The 24,960-nt window shown below is 34.0% G+C and overlaps 1 protein-coding gene across 1 annotated transcript in view; it reads right to left on the bottom strand.

Annotated features, from left to right (window-relative positions):
• LOC120772781 (tubulointerstitial nephritis antigen-like) overlaps nt 1-22,807 on the bottom strand; it is a 64,186-nt gene extending 41,379 nt beyond the window's left edge. The window contains exon 1 of the mRNA XM_040101560.1: nt 22,748-22,807. The gene's annotated coding sequence lies outside the window, so the exon portion shown is untranslated. The remainder of the gene's footprint in view (nt 1-22,747) is intronic.
• Between the last annotated feature and the right edge of the window lie 2,153 nt (nt 22,808-24,960).

Consider the following 24,960-nt stretch of genomic DNA (forward strand, 5'->3'; position numbering starts at 1 on the left):
ATGTGGGAGGTACGAATAATAAGTAAATACATGCAAGAATTGACTGAATAAATAATTTTATGGGAATTCAAACAAAATTATAGTTGGCTCGTGAACCAAAGTTTGACACTAGAGAAATGTAACACCTTCCCTGCAGTAGCAAAATAAAATAAAACAATTCAACAAATGAAGATATTTCCACAGCTTCGCTCGAAGTTCGCAATATATATGTATGTACATATGTAATCGTTTCGTTCTTCTAAATTTTATAGGTAACACCTAAATTATTCCAGATATACAGGGCTATAACGAGACGCTATAAAACAGCAAACGATGCCATATTTTCCCAGCTTTTTTGACATTTCTCTTAAGTAAGGTTTGCCATTTCATCATGGAAAGATATACGACCTAACAACAAGTCGGAAATATTAAAAATGTTCCCGTGCCAGTGAGATAAAAATGTGAGAATATTGCTGCCGCTGGCGCATCAATTGAGGAAGAACCAAACTAGTTTCTCACACGTCATTCTCAAGCGTTGGGCATCTCTGTGACGTCGTAGTGAATTGCGCCCAAAGATCTTGGCTTACATCCTTAAAAGATCAAATTGATGAAAGAACTGAAGCCGCTTGACTACTAGAATCCTCGTATGTTCGTGAATTGGGCTGTGCAACAACATGAAAATGATCCGGATTTTCATCGAAAAATCATCTGCGCCGATGAGGTTAGTTTCTAGTTGAATAGCTTAGTCAATAAGCAAATATGCGTTATTGGTCAAGCAGAAATCCACACATACTTCACGAGTCACCATTGCATCACGAAAAAAATTAGTTTGGTGCAGTTTTTGGGCCACACTTTTTCCGTGATGATCAAGACCGGAACGTTACTGTAAATGAGAATCGCTACTGCTCAATGATATCGAATATTCTTGGACCGAATTGGATGCTGTGGATTTGGACAATACGTGGTTCCAAAAAGACGGCGCCACAAGCCACACAGCGAATGTCACAATCGATTTATTGAAAACCAAATGCGATGAACGTGTTACCTCACGAAAAGCACAGTAAATTGGCCGCCTCGGTCGTGCGATTTGATGCCGTTAGACTATTTCCTGTGGGACTATGTCAAGTCTATTGTCTATGCCAACAAACCAGCAACGATTGCTGAACTTTGTACGAATATCGAATGTGAAATTGCAGCAGTATCGGCCGATTTACATACATATGTGTGAAAAGCGTCGAAACTTGTGTTCTGCGTCCACAATGCCCGTGGTGTCCATGCAAAGGAAAGCCAAAATCGAGTTACTAACACGGTCAGGTTACATAAATCGCTATTTTGAATCCTAACAGCTAATTGTGCTTTAGAATAGTTCTATCTCTATAGATAAGCTACACAAAAAATAGTCCAGCGGCGCTAAATCACTCGATCACAGGCGAACGACGAGAGATAATGCGCTCCCCTAAGGTTTCTTTCCGTAAACTGATAGTTTCGTTGACTGCATAGCATTTGGCGTCGTTTTGTTGGAATCGAAAGTCGTCCACATCAACATTCTTCAATTCAGGCACGAATCATTCAGACATTAATCATGGTTCTATACCATTCTCCATTGACTCTAACATTATGGTCGGCTTAATTTTTGAAAAAATGTGGGTTGAAGAGCACACCTAACAATGACTTTTTGAGGATGTAAAGGCGTTTCAACAATAGATTGTGATACATCTCACTCCAAATGCGACAATTTTTATTTAATAACAGGTAGGGGAAACGTGCTGTATGGCCGACCCATAGATGCTCGAACTCTGCTGTGCGATTTTGTTGACCAAACATTGGATGCAGAGCCGAATGCGTAGCGCGACCGAACCATTACTTTAATAAATTTTCACGATTTGCAAACGTTGTTCCGGTGTAAGTCTTAAAGGAGAAATTATTATTTGTTTTGTGTTGAAAAACATTGTCTTATATTTTAAAAATACTACAAAAAAAGAAAAACTTTTGATTTCAATTGTCATTTGAACAATTCACAATAGTAAAAGTGAGCTAAAATATGCAAAACAAAAGTTGGTAGCATTGAAGATAGAAGTTATGCATCCGCTTATTCTCTTTCTTCATTGCAACTCGATAACTTTCTTGTTGCTTTGAATTGTATATTTTTTTTACAAAAAAAACAGAGAAATGACCTATTAAGACAGCTAACATTAATTTAATTTATTACAAAAGAAATGGAATTGGTGAAGACCTTCCCCCTAACTACCAAATGCTCAATATGTGAAGCTTTTCGATGGTATTTCATATACGAGTATATGTTTGCATGTATACCTACATACATATACATATTTACATATGTACATACATACATACATACATATATGCACAAACATGCGTTCACAATTATAATTACTATTCGATACTTTTCAACAACGCTGATGCCATCAATATTCCTGATACTACTTTTCATTACAGCGTCGCCTGCCAATGTCCACAATTCAGGAATTTCAATGTCAACCAATCGGAATCGTTTACTGCAAACATAACAAACAAACAAGCGGCGGTTCGAAAAGTCAAATAATAACACTCGTAAACAAAACGGTTAATTAAAATACCGACAATGTACAAGAAAGTCCGAAGGTTGACGGAGGATGAGAGTCGGGCGCAGAAACCAATGAATGAAATTTTATAGTTTCGGCTTGTGGAGATAAACACATTTGTACATACATATGTATGTATGTATGTAGTATATGTTTTAATAAGTATTTGAGCGTCTATCATTTGTTGAGTTTGAATTTTTATAATAATCTATTATTTATTAATTCGCAGAAAATTAAATAAAATTAATTCTCACTGATCAAAATTATTCACCGCACTTGCATTGCGCGAGTTTCGGCAACAACAATTAAATTGTGAAATATTATTCGAATAGAAATTTCAACACTATCGAAAAATATAAACAATTAACTGTGAAGTGTTAAGTAATTATACGTTTTTTTATCCAGTATATTCCTAATATGAAACAAACATCTGTAATAATTAAATTGTTTAAAAAGTATAACATTATTAAAAAAATATATATATATTTTTATAAACAATTAATGTTATATTATTATTTTCTTTCATAGATTTAAAATAAATATGTTTTTTAAATTAATCTACTATGTTTTTTTTCTTTTTGTATCCTCTCCTGTCGCAATTTTAATTGGAGTCATGCACTTGTCATTTGCAATTGCAACTCAATTTTGTCGAATTTCATTTTATTGACAGCGGTGAGAAATTAGCGGTACTCGCATATTGTCATAATTTCAATCAGCGTTGCCGTTTTGGTTCAATCGGACTAGTGATGAGCGATATTGCGGTTTTTTCAATATCAGTGATTTTAGTGATTGCTGTTTTTAAATCACTGTGATTTTACATTGTGTTGTAAATTCTAATTTCAATTCAAGAGGTAAATGGTATTCCAAATATGAGCGCGATCCGTCAACTTGTTTGTTTACAGCAGCTACTTAGGTTGGTACACCTCAGTAATGTGTTTCACTTTTAATATCGAACAAAGAATTTGTCTCAAATTTTGTATTTCTTACAAAATTTCGTGTGCGGAAACATTGTGAATGTTGAAAAAAACTTACGGTGACTACGTATGGTACGAAGCCTTCACAGACGGCCGAGAAATCATCGAAGACATACCTCTGCAACTGATGAAAATATTAAAGAGTTGAAGAATACAGATATTCGATGCGACTCTCCAGCACAGAAATAAAGAAACCCACATATTTTGAACATACAAAAAATTGGTAGTTTTGCATCATTTAGGTATCTAAAGATTTTTTCAAGTGGCAACACTGATTACAAAATGGCACAGCTATGTTTGATGGCCTTGGCTGTTGATATCGGTCGTAAATTTTTAGGGACCGCAAAAATAATTTTCATTAGTTATTTCTTTGCCAATTCAATATTACTTATCATTTGTCAATATCAGTATTGAATGCACGCTGCCATATCTCAATGGACGAAATTATTGTGCATTGCAGCTCAACAGTCATACATACATACATATTTATATATCTGTAGTTACATATACAAGGTCTGTCGCAAAAGAAACAGGACTGTTAAAAAAACTTCGATACAGCGTTTAGCCCGGTCAATTAGCATTTCAAATGTGTGTTTAAGGCAATTTTTCGGAATGCTCTTCGCCTTTTGGATAGCTGAAATGTCCTGAAACCAGTGTTCTTTCATGGCCAAGTGAAGTTTTCCAAATAGATAAAAATCACAGGGTGCCAGATCAGGTGAGTAGGGTGAGTGATTGATGGTTAATATGGAGTTTTTTGTCAAAAAATCAGTGACAAGCGTCGACCGATGACACGGCGCATTATCGTATCACGGTATTGTGGTCGAGCATGACGAATGCGTGACAAAAGACGCTTCATAACACCAAGATAAAACACAGCACTAATCGTTTGGCCAGGTGGGATGAACTCTCGGTGTACAATACCCTCGGAATCGTAAAAACAAATCAGCATTGTCTTTATTTTTGACTTCTAAAGACGACTTCTGATCGTCACAGAGGTCCTCACGACCTTCTTGGAATCGCTTAAACCACTCATGCATATTACTACGGGATAGGCACTGATCACCATAAACTTTTTTCATCATTTGAAATGTTTCAGTAAACGTTTTCCCAAGCTTAAAACAAAATTTAATATTTGCTCTTTATTCAAAATGCATTTTAAGACCCATGAACAAAAGCTGCTGTCACTTTTTGATCGATAACATCGATTGTGGTTATCCAATTGTCTTAAAATTTTTACGAAATATCAACAAGAGATAAGATTTTTTATTTCATATACCCACCAATAGGTGGCGCCACCAGAAACAGTTATATTTAAAAAGTTCTGTTTCTTTTGCGAGAGACCTTGCATGTAGACCATATGTTATCCTCAGATAAATTAGAGCATAGAAAGTCGTTTTTTCCATTTCTAGGTTCTCTACCATTTTAAAGAAAAAACACAGAAACTTTAATTTTAAAAGGGAATGTTTATTATCATTCGAAAGAAGAATCTTTGGCATTTATTTTTTGAAGATAATTGAAGATAAATGTTGGGCACGGGTACTTTTCAGATGGTCCATCCGTTGAATCAGCATTTCGACTGGCGAATGACACGCGTGATTTTTGTCCAAGGCCTGAATCGAAGTTGGCTTGTCCTCATAGGCTTTAGACTTTACATATCCTCACAAGAAAAAGTCTAATGGTGTGATATCGCACGATCTTTTTTCTAGTGGCAATCGAGCGACCCAAAACGTGAATTAATGCGATGTGTGAGAAGTAAACCACACCAAACCGATTTTTTCTGGATGAAATGGTAGCTATTGAATCACAGGTTGCTCTTTGTCCCAATATGCCACAAATGGATTTCATCGCTGAACAAAATTTGGCTCGAAAAAAGCACCTCTACTTGGATCACCCGTTACTACAAATACCGCGTATGAAAATTTGTGTTTTTGGGCGCGTACATATGCCCTCATCCCCATATACAAAAATTGGGAATTCTTTCGCTCTTCGCTAATTGAGTTCACTGTGAAAGTCACTGAAATCTGGAGCGTCAAACAAACTTTCGTCATAAATTTTTGATTGGTAAACAAAAATCAATTGATAACTTTTTTGCAAAAATAAAAATAAATGGATATATTCAGTTGCGAAAATCGAACTTTGATCAATGCCCATAAGTGAATATGTATATTAATTGATTGAAGATAAATTGGTTTAAGGGGGTCAGTACAGGTGAAGGCTGCACTTTCGATTTCAAAAAAAAAAAAATAGTGAATGAGATATGAAATAGAATTTTATGCATGGGAACTTATTTATGTACTATTAATAAGGAATTTCGATATTGGATGAGGGTAGAGTTGCCAGACATTTAAGTGAAAAAATAGTAGTTTTAAGGAAAAAAAAAAATAAATAAAAAATAGAATCCAAAGATAGAAAACGAGAAACTTATCTTAAAATTTTTTGCCATTTGAATATGAAATATCTACTTTACTAAATAATTTAAGAATTTCGTTGTTCGAGCATGTGAAATTTAAGCACATGTGCCAATAATTATGTAATCTTGTCAGATTCAATTAGTATTTCCGTTATATATTTATTATAATATTCAATATATTTTCTTTGAAATCATTTGCTCATTTAAATAACAAAAAATTCTTACGTTTCACATCCACAATGCAATTAAATCCTGAGCACAATTATGTAAATTGAGAAAATATATTCGGAATTTTCTTTGAAAGCAAAAATATATGAATTAGATGGAATAATTAAAAATCAAATCTAACTATTAAAACGTGGCTGCTGACGTATTTACGTTGAAATTTATCGTAATTTTCATAACACACAAGAATTTAATAAGAGATTGCCAGAAATGTAATCTTCATTTAATAATTTCCTGATAATTTCATTTTATTTAACAAAAGAGAAACAAAAAATATATACTTTGTAATATAGTTGATTCATCTTTATATTATTTCAACACTATTTCGTTATTGAAGCGGATATGATGTGGTAAAAGCTCACAATAATCAGAAAAAAAGAAACATTTTGCCTTAAAAAAAAAATCAACTTTAAACAATTTTGAATACTGCTTTTTCTGAGTATTGATAAATCAATGAAATCATTATATGATATGGTGAAACATTGAAGAATTTTTTTAATAAACACAAGATCTCTCCTTAAGTTCGACTACCCAATATGAAAAGTTTTATAACTATCTAGCTTATCGCGTCAGAGAGATATAAAGATAAGAATAATGCCATCAACTTTCGAGTAACGAGAATGACTTAAATACTCGAGAGATTTAAGTTTTGGCTCATAACAATTACATTCAGATTTGAATCGAACTACAAATATAACATGGATTAGAACAATATATGGCTGATCACTCAGTAATTTAATTTTTCTTTAGAGCAACTTAAATCTGATTATGAAATTATATATTCTGCATTTTGATATCTATATCAAATAATAATATCTTTTGTCAGCTTTCGGGAAAGACCCCATATACCCAGAAAATTAAGAAATAAGGTATTTTCCCAATTTACTTTAAGGAATTTGGCGAATTGACTAATCATGACCGGTTATAAATCCGGATTCATTCTAATTACATAGTACCGTATGTCGTTGGAACGTACGTATTTCCATTCGCATAATATGGTCTCTTTTTCGAAAGAAATAATATCGGTTGATAGCAATCCAACGTGGCATACAGTATTTTCTGTTAGTCAGGTTGACTTTAAAGTAGTTATTTCGGGTATTAAGATGTAAGACCATACAATCGAACTTAGGTCGCCATGTAATCTTCATTTATTTATGTAAGATCATCTTTAAATTGTACAAGTTTTATTATTTTATTACTTTTGATTTTTAAAGTACATTATGCGATCGTAGAAGCTGTAGAGAATTTGTATAATAGTAAAAAAATTATCCTGCAAAAGTTCGCCCTTTTGCGAAAAGCTTATGTGAAAGTCAAAAAGTTCGCGCTTTAAAACGAAGTTTTGTGAAGTCTAAGGCAGCGTGTTTTTTTGTTTTTCAAATGGTACGAGTTCCTAGTATTATCGTCGTCCTTAGAGGACCTCTTGCAAAAAGGTGATTATGAAGATTGTTCCAGTCGCCATTTTCAGTCAAAATATCAACCTGTTTCAAACCCGAATAAATGTTTAATAAAATCAAAAAGAAAACAATTCAATTCTCTTGTCAATAAATTATAAGTTAGACCTTTTCTAAGGCATCTAGACTGGCCAAATTACTCAAGCAATATTGCAGACTCACGCAAAAAAACTATATACTTACTACTCAAGCAAAAAAACTATAGACTATATGACTTACGAGACACAAAAAATGAGACAATGTTTGAGAAGATGAAAATTTTCTTTCTTTTCTTAAAAGTCTATGTATATGTACTTATTTTAAGTTTGTACAGTAAAGTTGTTTAAGAAAAATACCAGGGAACGATATGATCATGGCAATGGCCAATGGCCACTTATCGTGAGCTTCTGCTATATTATGGTCGTAATAATAGTCCACTAGTGCCCGCTATTCGTTGAATTGTTGAAAATTTCAAACATAATTTTCAAGTGCCAATAAGACAAAGAACCAATTATAGAAAGAAAATATTGCTGCCGTTTAGGCAAGTGTTGCTGAAGACCGCAATTTGTCGTTCTCAAGAATTGGAATTGTCTTAAATCATAACCTGGCAGATTTTGAAAAAGTATTGGTGCTTGCATCCGTATAAAATTGTTCTCACTCAAGAACTGAAGCCATTGAACAACCGTAAACGTCGAAAACGATAAAGATTTTTTTAAGAAAATCATCTTCTCCGATGAGGCTGACTTTCATCTGAATGGCGCGGAAAATAAACAAAACTGTCAATTCCGAAGCGAAGAAAATCCACATATTATCCATGAACAACCAATACATTCGCCTAAATTAACAGTTTGGTGTCGTTTTTGGTCTCGTGGAATCATCGGCCCGTACTTCTTTCGAAATGAAGCTGATGAGACCGTTAGTAACATTGGAGAATGGTATAGATCGATGATAACCAACTTTTTATGGCCGCAATTGGAAGAAGTTGAACTTAACAACATATGGCTCCAACAAGACGCGGATATGTGCCACACAGCAGGTGCAACAACCGAATTATTGCGAGAAAAGTTTGCAGATTCGATTATTTTAGTAAATTGTAACATTGAATGGCTTCCAAGGAGTTGTGATTTAATGTTAATATACTACTTCCTGTGAGGTTATTGGAAGTCATTGGCCTTTGGGAGTAAACGCATTACACGTTTCGTTTCGAACGCAACCGTCGACGGGGATCGTTATTGTGCCATGACAACTGACTATTTGATGCCCGAATTTGAAGCTCGTTATCCTGGCGACATTTGGTTTCATCAAGATCAATCAATGGATTGATTGAGAAAACTCTTCGGTAAGCAGATAATTTCACGTTTTGTGCTGGTCAATTGGCCACCAAGATAGTGTGATATCACACCGTTAAACTTTTAGAAGCAAAAGATCACTCCTGCCATTCGAACGAACGATCTGCGTTTTTTTTTTTAAGTAGGGAACCTCGAAATGGATCGATTTTATATAGAACATATCTGTAATGAAATATATGGTAATCATATACATACATTCTAAATTTAATTTTGTGCTCATAGTATAATCTAAGTCAAAACCGTGCCATTCGCGATAATCAACTATAAACCCATTATATGTACCGTACGTACATATAATATATTGGCGATAATTACTAAATATACCTATTATATATACGAAATATATACGGCCACAAGTGATACAATAGACTAAAAATAGCCAAATATTGAAACGAAAATAGTAAAATGCGATTATAAAATATAAATTAATTCATTATGCACTAATAACGAGCAATTTATGCGTTTCGAGCAATGAAAACTATAATTATGATGTCGTACAAATTTAGCGGGGTGAACGCATTATTTTCAAACAATAACAACAAATTATTAATAAATTCTAATAAAATTGGGGATATTGGGGCCAGCAAAATATTTGGCGTTAGAAACAGCAAAGTGGCCCAATTAAAAATCCACTTTAAATACATTTGCCAATTTTCTACGCTGTTCGATTAAGAATGCGAAGAATTCGTAAACTTTTTCCGCATGCCTTCCAGTCAACAATTGGCACGAAAATGGCACGCAACCACGAAAAAAAATAAATTAATTAAAATTTAAGAAAAGCAAAATGAAAATTTGTGTTTTCACTGCGAACGCCGGCCCACTCATAACGCATAAACAATCCGTTGAACACGTAAATCCTGATGTAAGTGTTTGTGTGTTTGTTTACTGGAAGTCAGTGACGTCAAAACTTGCACGCACTCAATACAACCGAAAATAAGAATGGCGAGTGCGAACAAAAACACACATTTGTTTCACATTTCTGCTGAAGATTCGATACTTAAAGAATATAAAATGCTTCTCCATCAACGCCATTTACCACACCATGATCAACCGGAGGCCGCTTCTTTGGGTTGTGTGTCTTTCGCTGAGCCACTTGACTTGGGTGACGTTGTTGTGGTTTCAGTAGTTGCAATTGTTGCAATTAAAAGCTGCGAACCAACGAGGTCCATCAACAGCGTAATCATTAAGGTCTTTAGTACTGCAATAAGAAGAACAATGGCCTTGTGATTTGCTTAAGGGCACACCTAGAGTTACAGTCAGAAAGTTTTGAAAAAAAAACTAATATATCAATTTTTTGAAAATTTTGGAGATATATTAATGCATATTTTAATAATACAGTAATACTTTTGAAGAAAAAATCAGAACTTTTCAAGCTAACCGCGCCCTGTGGCGGCACTGCAGTGATTCCGGGCTACTCCATGAAACCCCAAGAAAAAATTGGCAGCCTGTTAATAAACTGGGGTTTCAGTCTAAAGCCCTTAAAAAGCAAATTTTTCTGGAAGAAAGACATACCGTGTATCTAATACATATATAGAACTCGAGTCAAATGCACAAAATGGAAAGCTGGGTCTTAATCTACGTAAGACTTTCTAAGAACTAATTTACGTACCAATGAAAAAATAGTTTTTAATAAAAACAACAGTAAATTATCTTATAAAGCCAATTACAATAATAACAAAAAAAGCATTTAGTTGACTAGAAAATGTTACTGTAAAGCTGTAGTAGTCTACAAATGTGGTCTTGAAACCGGTTGACAAACTTATCTATAAATTTTTATTATGGTATCAAAAACGGGATCAGATAATGCCACGGCTGTTCTATTAGTCGTAACAAAATTGTTGGGCAAACAGCCATCATGCATAGTTAGCAAGTTCAAACCCAATCCTCATTTCCCGATTTGAACAACTATTAACTACACCATAAAAGGTATTTACAACAGAATGATCTTAAATTCTTTGAGAATTACAGTGCTTAGAAATGCCTAAACGAAAACGAGTCAACTATCAACAAGTCATATGCATATGTATGTTATGAGAACAACATTCGTTTTCGGCAAACAGAATATAACGCTCTCCAACAAATACTAAAAGAACTCAAATACTTGCCAGTGAAAATTATCTAGCATTGAGAAATCAAGAGCACAAGCTATGTTAGTTTGGTGTTAGTAGTACGTTAGTGTAGTGCTAATAGACTCTTAACATGACTCTCACTATTGAAGTGGTGAGTGCTGTGAGAGTTTTTCCGCTGCAAACAAACAAGGTACTCGCAGTCAGACAATTAACAGCTCAGCTCTTGTTATCAGGTACTGGAAATCATTCCTAACCAAAATATCAACAAGCAGACATACTTACATACATACATACTTGTGCATATTTCAATATTCTTCTTGGGCAGTCTCTGTTATTAATAGAAATAATAGAAGAGGCTAAGTACAGGTAAAAATTACATAGGCAATGCTTAAAAATATCTCACGTCTGGAAAACTCTTTCTGTCTGAATGAATGAAATGCTCTCACTATATATGTACATATATACATACATTTGTATACACCTAGATATGTACGTATATTTGTATTTTATAGCTCTTTTTGTTTAGCCATTGAAAATTTAAGTTTTTTATTGTTTACTTGTGCGTGTTTTAATTGCTTTAGTGGCACTTTGGTAGACACTTGTTTATATCACTAAAACAGTGGCGGTTTCTCATCTAGATTATATGATAATAAACATGCGAAATTTGTTTTGAATTTGTGGGAGAAAATTAAAATACCCTATGACTAAGTGCTTTTCGCTGAATAACAACACACAAATATACACATGAGATGATATTTGTTTTAGAATCTTTTTGTTTGAAGGATTTGCTAAAATTTTCCACAACAAAAGTGGAAAAACATAAACACAAGTGTGAGCCACTCTATGTAATGCATGTGCGTGAACATAAGGAAGTAGCGAATTCTTCATAAAATATACTAAATCTTAAAATAGTTTTATTTAATTTTTTTCTAAAGACTCAATGAAACCCCTTTACCGCAGCAATTTGCAAAAGATTATTGGGTAGAAATGAGTTTTCTAGCATATGCCAGAGAGGTGTTGAAGAAAGTAGGAAAAAGTCAGGCTATGGCGATGTAGACGACAAAGGCGGATGATAATTGTGTCTAGTAATTGTAGGCTGAAGCAAACGAATAACTTGCAAGTTTTTAAATAATGTCGTATGTATATTTTTTGAGTCATATGACTCACATTGTATACTTGTAATAGAAAGATAAGATTTCAGATTAAAAATCTTCTCAGACAGTTAAGAGAATACTTGACTCTGTGTTATTTGAGCTCGCGTCAAAGATGGACACCAGTTAAGAAGAAAAAACGATATACATATGTACATATTTATAATTTTCTAGAAAACCAATGGTCAAAAATATCAATACAAAAAAACAGTTAACTTCAACTACACCGAAACTATAAAACCTTTCAGAGCTGAATTTCTTATAGCATTAAAAGCTATAAAAAAGTTGTGTATGGCAGTTACATATATGATATAGTGGTCCGATCTGAACAATGATATTAGAAGATATATTTTCAAATAAAAAGTTTTCCATACAAGAACTTAATTTGGATCGATTAGTTCGTCTGTTTGTTCAAAAAATATTTTTTTAAATGATTTCTTTATATTGCAATAATTTCAAATTAAAGGATAGAACAATTTTAGTTTATTGGGGAAAAGTTTTTAAGCGATTTTAAATTGAGGTTATTTCAAGTTCGCCAAAATAAGTACTATTTACTATTTTTTATGCTAATAAATAATTGTCTGATTAAGATAAATATACGTCCAAAGATATACGAGTATACCCGTTGTATCAGACGTGCCATTCAACACGCTCGTATCATCATTCCAACGCAAATGAAGTTTTAAATCAAAATTCACTAAAGCATGCGAACAATATAAACTCTTGTATAAAATAAATTTCTTCTTCGTTGTCAAAACAGACAAAACAAAAAAACACAAATCATGTAAACAAAGACATTAAAAAGACCTAAAAAAGAGCCTGACGATTTATCAACAGTTATGAATCGAAATCAAGGCATGCCCAATGACAATCTAATGGTCAGCGCGGAGATTTTAATGACAAACAAAAACCTTTAAAGAATATTTATGCCGAACTGAGTGGTTAGTGGAATCGGGCTTATTGATGTAAATTGGTTGACAATGGACATATGTACATCCATACATATGTATGCAAATGTCAAAAGCTGACGCTGTGGGTGTTTTGTGGTAAACAATTGGTTAGTTTTGTGGATACGCAAAAAATTGATAACAAAGTGAAATGCTAATGAAAGAAACTGTGGAAAAATTTGCAAATTTTTTAAGTTGTTAAAAATTTAGTTCTTTTTGTTGTCTCAATAAGTTTTTCTTTGCAAAGAAATGCTTACACAATAATTTTAAATCTGCAAATTATAAGAATGGTGATCCATTTCGAGGTTAACTACTTTTTTAAAGAAAATCACAGAAACTTCAAATTTAATGGGGAATTTTTGTTATCATTTGAAAGAGCAATCTTTGTCATTTATTTGTTGAAGATCATCTCTTTCAAGTGTTGGACGCGACTACATCTCAGATGATCTATTCGAAGAGTCCATTTTTCGATGATTCGTTCTAGCATTTCAACTGGTTACTGGCGAATGACAGAAATCTTCTTGGAACTGTTCAAGAGCCCATAGAGCGAAGCGATGTTCTTACACAAGCTGTATTTTGTACAGAAAAAGTCTCCAACGATATCTCGTTGTTTCGAAGTTAGCATCCAAATTGTTTTGAACATTATTAGGTTAATAAATCCTTTTTTTACAAAGCATGCCTAAATATGAACTTAACCTGGATGTTTCACTGATAGTTGGAGTAGCTTACCGATTTCAGTGGGCCTGGCATTCTTAAGAATGTGCGTCAGCGCTCTCGAGGGCTCGTCTTGAAGATTACCTGGCTCCAATCATTTTCCAAATATTAAGATACATTTCGGGTCAATTTTTGCTTTGCGGCTTTCAATGATATGGCTGCATTAGCTTTGATAATGCTCTTCATAACTAAATAATCTGTTTCTGAACAATTTTTTTTAATTTTAAATTAAATAAGTTGTCCATATTTTTATGTGCCAAAAAAGGATGGTTCAAATGCTAGACGCGTTTCATTTTGTAGCATTCAAGTGAGATATCTTTGGACCTTTTTATGGGATAAAAAAAAAATTGCCCCAAAACGTTTCGTGTATTCAAAACGCATTTCTTAAGTATGGTTTTCGACTAAAAGGCATAATCGACCGTTTGAACAATTACATTGCGCAATTGGCACTGAAATCAAGTATTTTGAAAATCAGGACCTACTTCATTTTTCATACTAGGGCCCTATTCTGTAAGTCTATTCGAAAAAATAATTTACTCGAGTTTGAAGTTTTTGTATTGGGTAACTAAATTTTCGCATTTTCAATCCCATTTTCGAATATTCGTTAGCTGTTGAGTGGTGAAAAACAAAAACGAAAAATGTAAGTATTTATTCCGGCACAGGGTGGTATAAATTTCGTATAATTAAAGTTAACAAGCTTAAAACCCTTTATTAAGTATTGAAAGTACAAAACTCGGTTTCAGTCGGTCAAGGATTAAAGCAGTTTCTCCGCAGATTAAACATCCAACATATAGTATAATATTTTTTATGTTAAAATGTTATAAAAACGCTAATTTGGAAGCGCTCTCACACTGGAATAAGTTGGCCATCCCTTTATCGCTGCTAATACTATATAATGACAGATTTGATCGCTACACCCACAACGATCCTCTGCCGATTAATTTCCAAATTATCTAAGAAACACCGCTTATTATGGCTAAGAATATTGAGGTCTTTAAGTATACAATTTCAAAGTTTTTTCACCACTGTTCTATCCAAAAATAGTGGTTTCACAAGATTGATCTCTTGGTGCAGTCATTACTGATCCTCAAGATGAAAGTTATAAGCGAATTTTGACACAATTGTCATGGAAAAGAAAATACAAGAATATTATAGATTAAAATTTAAAAAAAATTATACACCAATTTTTTTTATTTTTCTGAAAAGTACACCAATGTCACCAAAACTCCTTGTTAAAGCATAAAACAAAATATAATAATAATAATGTAATAAAATTAAAAAAACGACAAATATGGACTTTCGCCAAAAATGTTCAAGTATTCTTTTGTTTATGTGACATTTGTAATTGTCTTTAAACGCACTTCAATGGACGTGTTCCACTTTTCTGGTTTATAGGTTTGCGTCTGCCCTTCTTTTTTTACAACCCGCACATTTTTTCCGACTTATCTGTCATCAGCTGTGTGGGCGTCAATTGTACTTTCTCATTTTTGGCAAATTTTTTATTGCAACCTAGAGCGCTAATTTAATTTTATTATAGGCACACGACGCTTATCGCCGAAAGACAAACGACCAGACAGGCAATTTAGCGACTGCCAAAGCTACTTGACAGACAAAAATACGAACAAACAAACACAAATGGGTTGACCGACTATCAGTGATGATCGGTGTGACGCTGATAAAGAAGTAGTATGTACAGGTATGTGGGTACCATAAGCGGCAGCGTGCGCAAGCAGGGCACTAGCCAGTGGGTTTATTAGCTGTAGGGAATCATAATTTTTGCGCGCAATTAAATGCCGACCGGTTCTCTAACTCGAAGTTAGACCAATAAAATGATGCCTCCATACGAGTTAAACTAGTTCAAATGCTGGCGCGCAGATGACGTGTGACGTTCGCATTGTCTATGTGTCGCAGACGATTTCAATTTCGATTTGATCATTGGAAAGGTTGTTATGCGAATGCGTAGAGTTATCACCGCTGTCGCGGAATGTGCATATTTAATGGCTTAGAAGTGTGAATAGGTACAACAACAAAAAAAGAGACGTAATCACTATGTCAATTGAAATGTGCACAAATTTGCATAATAATGAGTGGTTGGCTGGCTAGCGGCTGCTGACGAGTGCGATAACGAAGGCACGGCTGAGCAGCGAAGGTGAGGCTGGCGTCAAAGCAACTTGGGTGGCGAGTTTTTTTGCAAAATGTTTGTGTTTACGTGTTTTTTGCAATTTTGAAAATATATGGGAAATTTAAGCTGCTATAAAAATCAATATTCTAATGAAGATACATAAAATTTATTATTCAATTCAAAATAAATCGTAAAATGTTGATTTTTTAACGTAAGGTTTTTATTTTTTTGGGTTATGTTTGCAAATTTTTCAAAAACGTCCACATTGGTTGGATATGAATTAGCTAAATTTGTAGGGATGACGCCCTTTAATAACGGGCGATCCAAGTAGAGGTACTTTTCTCTCAATATAATTGGCCTACTGAGCGTTCTATTCGCAACACCAACACCCAACTTGAGACCCCGCATGCATCATGTCATTATTGGATAATATTCGACCGAGTAGACCACGTCCAGCACGCAGTGAAGAAAATATAGCAGCCGTAGCTAAGAGTGGACACGAAGACCGTAGAGAGTTGATTCGGCGCCGGTCGCAGCAACTCGGACTGACGTATGGAACGATTTGGAGCATTTTACGTCGAGATCTTAAATGAAAGCGTACAAAATACAGCCTGTGCAAGAACTGAAACCGCTCGACCTTCCCAAGCGACATTGCTTTGCTCTATGGGCTCTTGAGAAGTTCCAAGAAGATCCGACGTTTTCGAGTCAAATTTTGTTCAGAGATGAGTCCCATTTCTGACTCAATGATTATATAAATAAACAAAATTGCCGCATTTGGGAAGAAAAGCAACCTGAAGAGATTTAAGAGCTGCCATTTCATCCAGAAGAAAGAACGGTTTGAGGTAGTTTGTGAGCCAGTGGAATAATATGTCCTTATTTCTTCAAAAATGATGCCGGTGAGAAGGTAACCAACAATAACGACCGTTATCGCGCCAAGATAACCGACTATGTGATGCCTGAAATTGAAGCTCGTGATCTCGGCGACATTTGGTTTCAACAAAACGGCCTCACTTTCCACACATCGCATTAATCAATAGATTTATTGCAAAAACACTTCGGTGAACAGATAATTTCACGTTTAGGGCTGGCCCATTGGCCACAATGATCGTATGATATTACACCTTAGACTTTGTATGAGGATATGTAAAGTCTTATATCAATGCACACAATTCCGCTTTGATTCAGGACTTAGGGCAAAACATGATGCATATGATTCGCCAGTTACCAGTCGAAATGCTCGAACGAGTCATCGAAAATTGGCCTCAACGACTTCTGAGACGTAGCCGCGGCCAAAATTCAAAAGAGATAATCTTCAAAAAATAAATGTCAGAGTTTCTGTGCTTTTTCTTTAAAAAAGTATGGAACCTGGAAGTGGATCACCCTTTAGTACCGAAACCGCAAAATAATTAGGGTTATGTAACAAAGATAAATAAACAATAGGAGTTACTTGACAATTGATTCGCGCATTAAACGAAAGATTCGCCAACAAGAGTATAAATTGTAAACTGAAGCTGTAATAAAATTATCAAATAAAATCGAAAAAACACATGTTTTCATGTGTTTGTGTACTGACAATAATTTAACTGAAATAACAATTATAATAAAAACAATAAAAACTGTCATTAAACAGACACCAATGACAACATAAACAAAATTATGTCATGTAACAAAATTCAATGACAACGCTGCTGTCAAACAGCCATCACTCTTCTCTCATTTATTACATTCACTGGTTGAACGTTTCTTATTTTTGCATTTGACTGCCAAGTCAGCAAGTGAAATTACCAAAAATTCTTCAAATTTGTTTTCATTTTCAACAAATTCTCGAGAGTAAATAGATTTTAATACAAATATGCCTTTTTAATTGACCGTAAGCAGACAGAATAGCAAAAGAATTTGACACTTTTAATTTATGTTGTGGCAACTAATGTCATCAGCCATCTGTAAGGCAAATTGGTGTAGCAGTAACAGAGCTGTCAGTTTTTTTTTTTCGACCGCCTGTCAACTTGGCGTATTGCCCGCTTATTTTGTGTAATGTTGTTTGTTTTCTTTTTTAATTGCTTCTGTTTTCATTTTCATTTGTTGATTATTCAAATGTCATAGATATTTTTTGCCGACTACAAATTTTAAATTTACAACAAGGTGTGTTTTTGTGGCGAGAGAAGAGACAATGTAAATAATTTCAGATGTCATTGTCATGGTCAAATTCGATAGAATATTTTATAAGAAAGGCTGTATTCAATAAGGTTTAATTATAGTTGAAATGGATTATAGTTTACGAATTATTTTTTGCGGTCGTTGACACTCTAACATTGAAAGTCATATATCACATATAGAGATACATATACTTATGTATGTATATTTGCCGTTTAGTATCTACTAGCTACTTTTTGGATTTTCTTTTCCCATTACCTAATCTAAATCAGCAATTTTATTAGTTACAATGTTTTTTAGAAACCTTTCATGACAGAAATAGACTCGAAGGTGTACGATATTGTTACATTCACAGCCGTCATGTAACCTGATTGGTCCGTTCTTGTTTTATTTGACAAGAAATCTTCATAAAATTTGGCAAAGATTATTGCCTAAGACGAAAGTGGAGTGTTCTGCCAGGAGCTCTCCACCAACTTTAGTTTCAGGCTACCAGACAATTTAAGCGTCTTTCAAGCGGAGGTGGTTGTCATCAAGATAACAGTAGGTGTACTGTTCCGACGTGCAGCTTTCTTCAGAGAGGCGTGTATTCACTCCGATAGCCGAGCTTTGAGCTCGCGAAATTTGTGCTAAAAACTATTCCAAGAGTCACCACGTTAGCAATAGAAACCTTTTATATCTGCGGAATCACCAGAAACTGCAAAGCTGATGAGCTTGCTAGGGAAAACCCAAAATTTATACGATGGAATGCGAGTTGCTTTTTTGCGTTCTTGTGCTGAACTTATTGACCACCAGTGAGCTCGATAAGCGCTCGTCAATAACCGGAAGTTGTACGACTGCGAGTTCCTTCTAGCACAGAGTGAAGCGGAAGAAGGCCTCCAAAATAAGTACTTGCTATTGCAGGTTTTCTGACTGGACACTGTTCAATAGGTTCACATTCGGTCCGGCGAAATATTTTGTCGGATGCTCTTTGCCAAAGCTATATTTGCCAGACTGGGATTGAAGTATCTCGGTAGATACACCTTCGGTTCAAAACACTTTGTCAATCTATGAGGATCCGATTATCCACTTTTAGGAGTTAATGGGTAACGACTAACGAGTAACTGCATAAGTGAAAACTATCGATTGGGATCAACCCTGCGACCTAACCTATTGCTATAGTCAACGCTATAATCTTCAAATAAATTGCTTAGATCGGACCACCATAGCATTAAGCTGCCATTAATGGGCTCATCAATATCATAAAAGCCCTATATTCACACAGACTTATGTAGGTTAATACAAAAATATTTGCGCTCACCTTCGGAAACGGCTTTTTCTTCAAAGTACATGTTTAGTTCATAATAAATTACAAATTCTTCGAATTGTTTGAATTGTACTTGAATAGCAAAAATAATTTGCATGTGTAATTGCAATTTCTACTTAACATAAATATATTTCTGAGTATTTTTGCACACTTTTTGAAGACAATTGCAACATACGCTGCCAAATGACAATATGATTAAGCCCATTCAGCGCAAAATAGCCGACTGCACTTGATATTTTCTTAGTGAAATTTATAACGGTGTATTTAGTGACCGAAACAAATGTCACAAACTATTTTTAGACAAATTATTCGTAATTATGTGTTAATTAATAACAGAACGTAATTTCATTAAAAATAGAAGTGGCGAAATTTCAATTATTTCATTGCGTATTTCAGCAAAAAATGTGTTTTTGTAGTTCAAATGGCACTCGAAACGATTATTCGAAATACAGGCATTTGTACAACAAAAAAAAATATATAAATACACAAAAATGTACATTATATACATATATAAAACATATATGTGCATTGTGGACAAGTTCAAAGCGGCATAATTTAACGGTTCACTAAATAATTTCAAACATTTTTGTTAAATAATTGTGAAGCATAATTGTGATCGCGCTGCTGATTATCACGATGAGCGCCAACGACCATTATAAAAATGCAATAAAAGAGTCAAATGTCAAGAAATTGCTGAAAGGCTAGCCGACAGGCATAAATATTTATAAACTTATACACATACATACGTACATTTGTATGAACGAGCTAGCTGACAGCTATAAAGTGAGCGTAACACTTCAGCTGATTTATTGTAGTTGGTAAATGGTAGCATATAGAAAACAATTATGCCATAATAATAAACGTATGTATGTATGTTTGTATAGAGAGGTTGCTATTTTTTAATAGGTTAGTCCTTAAACGTGGAACGTTTTATTTTTCCAGATTTCGTAAATCTCTGAGCTACAGAGGAAGAACTGTATGACGTTGTAGACATGTGGCACATACGATAAAAGAGAGACATCCGTCCGAAACCGGCGGATACATTGAAATACTAGTATCTAGGACTCATCCTGGAAAGGAAGTTTTCATGGAAGCCGAATATCGAAGAGCAAAAAAGGCATCGATTGCCTTATAAAGTAGCAGAGGAGACAAAAGTTAGGGTTAGAAAAGAAGCCATTGGGGGATAGGGAGGTGCAGGATGGTTGGGGGCTTTACTTTTAGGAGCTCACTATCAACTCCAGCTTCAGACTTCCTGACTAATGCAGTGTCTTTTAAACCGAGGTTGTAGCCATTAAGGTAGCAGTAGATCTACTGCTCCGGTGTGCAGTCTCCTTCAGAGAAGGGACCATTCACTCAAATAGCAGAGTGGCAATACTAGCCTTGAACTCATTATTAGTGCGTCCAGGGTTATTCGAGGATTGCCTAACCTCGCTTTTAATAGCAACGAGTGTCTTTGTGATAAGCCTTGTATGGATGCCATGCCATAGCGGAGCCACTGAAAATTGCCAAATTGATGAGTTGGAAAGGAAGAGAGCAGGTCGGTGCTCCTGTATCCTCTTGTGTTCTACTACTAGATACCACTTGGGTGTGCATATCTTCAGACATCCCACCAAACTGGCGGGACTGGAAATTAAACGCCTATGCAAATCTGTATTGGCTCTTCAGCGAGTTAAGTTCGAACACAGGAATTCTTCTTTTCTATGGCTTCACAAAGGACTAGATATAGCAGCCCACGTGCGAAATTTGATCAATCATTGAACCTAACCCTAACCTAACGTCTATCTATAATCTTTGCATTTAGTTCATAAAAGTAGTTTTTTTTTTACATTTTTTCAGGAGAATACATATATTTTTTATAATTTTTACCACCCTCTTATATTGTTTTATCTATTGTTTCTGCCCCTGTATCATCAACAATGTGCTAAGTAGTGATGTAACCGCTGGCATATAGAATTTATACCGCTTCGCTCTGATACAATAAATCATGGTTCTAATTATTCATATATGTATGTATGTATGTATATCTTGATATTATTTGTCAATAAAAATTTAATACATACTTACAATATACCATATTAACACTGTCAACACGGTGACTGTGAAGCTCTAACTCTTAACAACAACTAAATTACTATAAAAGTAAAAAAATTGCATTATTTTTTACACTGATCAACAATAAAAAATTACGCAGATAATTAATGTCGATTGTTATATGAAAAGAGTAAGAATTAACACTGCTATGAAATTAAAAACAAAAAAAACATGAAATATTTGTATATTTTTTTAGATATGGATCCGAAAATTTGAACACATCCATTTCTTAACAATATTTTCACAAACACATCGCATTACTCACTGTTTATTTGCAAATCGTATTCGTATTGACCTAAATTTGAAATCAGATCGTTTGAAATTTTGCATAGGAATTCACTTTGCCGATTTGCATTTTCGAATATTTCAAACGTTTTTATTTTCTTTCCAAAACGATTTACATACGTCACAACTTAACCGGCATTACTCACATACAATATCTGTGTTATATACTCTCATGTATGTACATATGTAAATAATATCAACCATGCAGACAATAATATATGTATATGTAATAAAGTGTGTAGAAGTGAGGCTGAGGTGTTAGAGTTTCCACACTGAGCTTTATATTCTGCACATTATTTGCATACTTCTTTGACTGTATTAAGTAATCGCATAAATATACACGCACAAGTCATAGATACCTACATTTATATACATAAATACATACATAGGTGCAAAAAATCTACTTTTTACAACTTTTTACAAAAGCACTGCAGTCATGCAAATTTATATACATTCATATACTATGTATGTAAACACAAAAACAGCTATGTTTGTATGTGTGCTTATTTATGTTAATAGCTTTGCATGCGTCTATTGTTGTCGTCAGATGGAAACAGCAGGTACTCTCCATGAAACTGTAAATAAACCACTTCAGTACAAAAGACTGAAAGAAACTTGGTGGTCACCACATACACATTGGTACATACATATGAAAATGTATGTTGGTAAATGTTATTAATATTATTCACAACTTAAGAAGAAAATATATCAAAGTACATAAATATTTACAATGAAAAAAATAAGATCGATTTAACTAAACATTAAGTACGAAAGCTGAACCGACTGCATCCATTCCTCCTATAATTCGCTTGTGCAAACATATTTCAAATAGAATAGAATAACAGATTTGATTTAACATAAAAACGTTTAAAACCTAGTATTCAAAATATCGAAAAGTTTATAAAAATTCACCACTAGACATTGAAATTAATGATTTAAGATGCAAAGAACTTTTAACTTACCCTATTTGCTGGCACCCGGCAGGCCAGCCGCCTCCTCCATTAAATTTGCACACATAATTCATTTTAAACACCAAACACTTAATATTTACTTTCATCTCACTAATACTTTGATTATTTCATATACTCTTTATATATATCAAAAATTAAACACATAAATTACTAACTTTTAACTTCACTTGCACTTTCAACAAACGCACAAAATTCATTCAAAACTTTTACTATTTTAATTTGACATGTCATCGCGGTTATTGTTTACATGTAACAGCTGACGAAGGGCTGCATTAGCGAAACATAATAGTGATGCAGCGTAGGTGCGATTGGGATAGCAAAAGTAACGAATGAGTGTTTGTAATTTTTTTGCAAAGCTGCTGATTTACAAACAAATTTATACTTGTATGTACGTACGTATGAAGTACATATATGTATGTATGTATGTATATACTTTACCTTCTAGAACGGCACTGACGGCAATTATTTACAAGTATGTTGTAATGTTAATTAGTTTCACGGTGTTCACGTGTTTGGAAATTGTTCGGTTAATTTGCAAATAAGCGTGAAGTGTGAACTTCAAACTGTTTAGTATAATATTTGCAGAGCAAACATATAATACATATGTGTGTACGTCATATATATGTATGTATGCTCGCATATGTACATACATATATACATAAACACTTAGCATCGTTATAGTTTTTGTCTGGACAGTAATGTCAATATTGTGTTCTCATACATATATCAATACAACATCTAATCCGAAAATATACTATGTACATTCAATTGAGGTGAGCTGGATACATCGGTGATTTTGAGTTAACCTTTTCAGAATTATAAGTTTTTTTACTACTATTTTACTTCTAAAGATACTTTTTAATTTGAATAAGTATTAAAATATCAAATTATGAATATATTGAGGGTGTTAGAAAAATCCTTGCCACAAGTACTTTTAAAGTTTCGTGAAATTTTTTCCATATGTTCTCAAGTCTTTGGTCTCAATCTGACGGCACTTCTGCTATTTCTGTATAATATGGAAAAAAGCCAGTTTTATATTTTCATAAAATATTGATAGCTGATGCGAAAAAACCCTTCCGATGTAAAGTCTTGACATGATAAGTGTTTCGACAAATTTGACTCCAAAGTTGACCACCAAAGACAGGTGAATGAGTTAGCTAAGTTATTTAGTTCTTCAATGGTTTAATTTAATGTGAGGCTTGAATAACTTTAAAGAAAAACCTTTGATTCAATTGAACGACGCATATTTGTATGCTGTACGACCTATATTTGCAGCATATTCTCTATATTGTCATGGGATCGATATACATATGTATCAGCAGCCAGTACAGCTGCGCAAACATTGATGTATGTATGTAAAGTTCTCTTAATTTTCACTGGCATCTGAAAGGAATGTGTAGGTCATAACATACATACCGATAAATGATCCACTTATGATTGACCCCCAGTGACTAGCACCTTTTTCCCGGATAAAAAAAAAATGTCACTGGACAAAGATTTCACTCAATTGTAAGTCAAGATCGAAACAAACGCCAATTTTGAGGACCTCGAAGCTTCCCATTATATCAACGTGTTAAAGTTTAGACAGAAATTTTATCGAAGAAAAAAATTTCATTAAAAATTATTATTTTTTATTACTTGGTCAAAGACTTTTCAATCCTTTGGATCATAAAAGTTCAGAGCGCGTTATTTAGAAAGGCATCTGCATTCATGTACCTCTATACGGATCTTATGGCAACCTCAAGATGTTAGATCGCCTTTTTGTTAAGATATCAGACTATATAAGAATATATAGTTTTACATGCTCTAGATTCCCTTTTCCTTAGCTATAATTGAAGATGATTTTCTCAATGCCAGGTTAACAGATTTCTGAAAAAGTCAGAGGGTTAAGTTCTGGTTAACTTAACCAAGACTTCTTCTTTCGGTAAGGAACATTTTATTAACTATACATTGAAAAAACGGCCTTTAAAGTCCATTAAGTACTACCAAATCATAAAAAAATTACAAATCAAAATTTGTTCAAGACTGAAAACCCATACATATGTCCCTAAAGGATGCCCCAAAGAGAGGTACTTTTTTTCAATAGCCTTTTTTCGACAGATCACACGTGAGTTGTATCAAGCTGTTATGTTTTTTTTTGTTCAGTATTGTTTGACATTTCATCGTGAAAAGACTTACTACCAGGAATAATTTTAGCAATTTAA

This window comes from Bactrocera tryoni, chromosome 3 (assembly GCF_016617805.1).
Source record: "Bactrocera tryoni isolate S06 chromosome 3, CSIRO_BtryS06_freeze2, whole genome shotgun sequence".
Lineage (NCBI taxonomy): Eukaryota > Metazoa > Arthropoda > Insecta > Diptera > Tephritidae > Bactrocera > Bactrocera tryoni.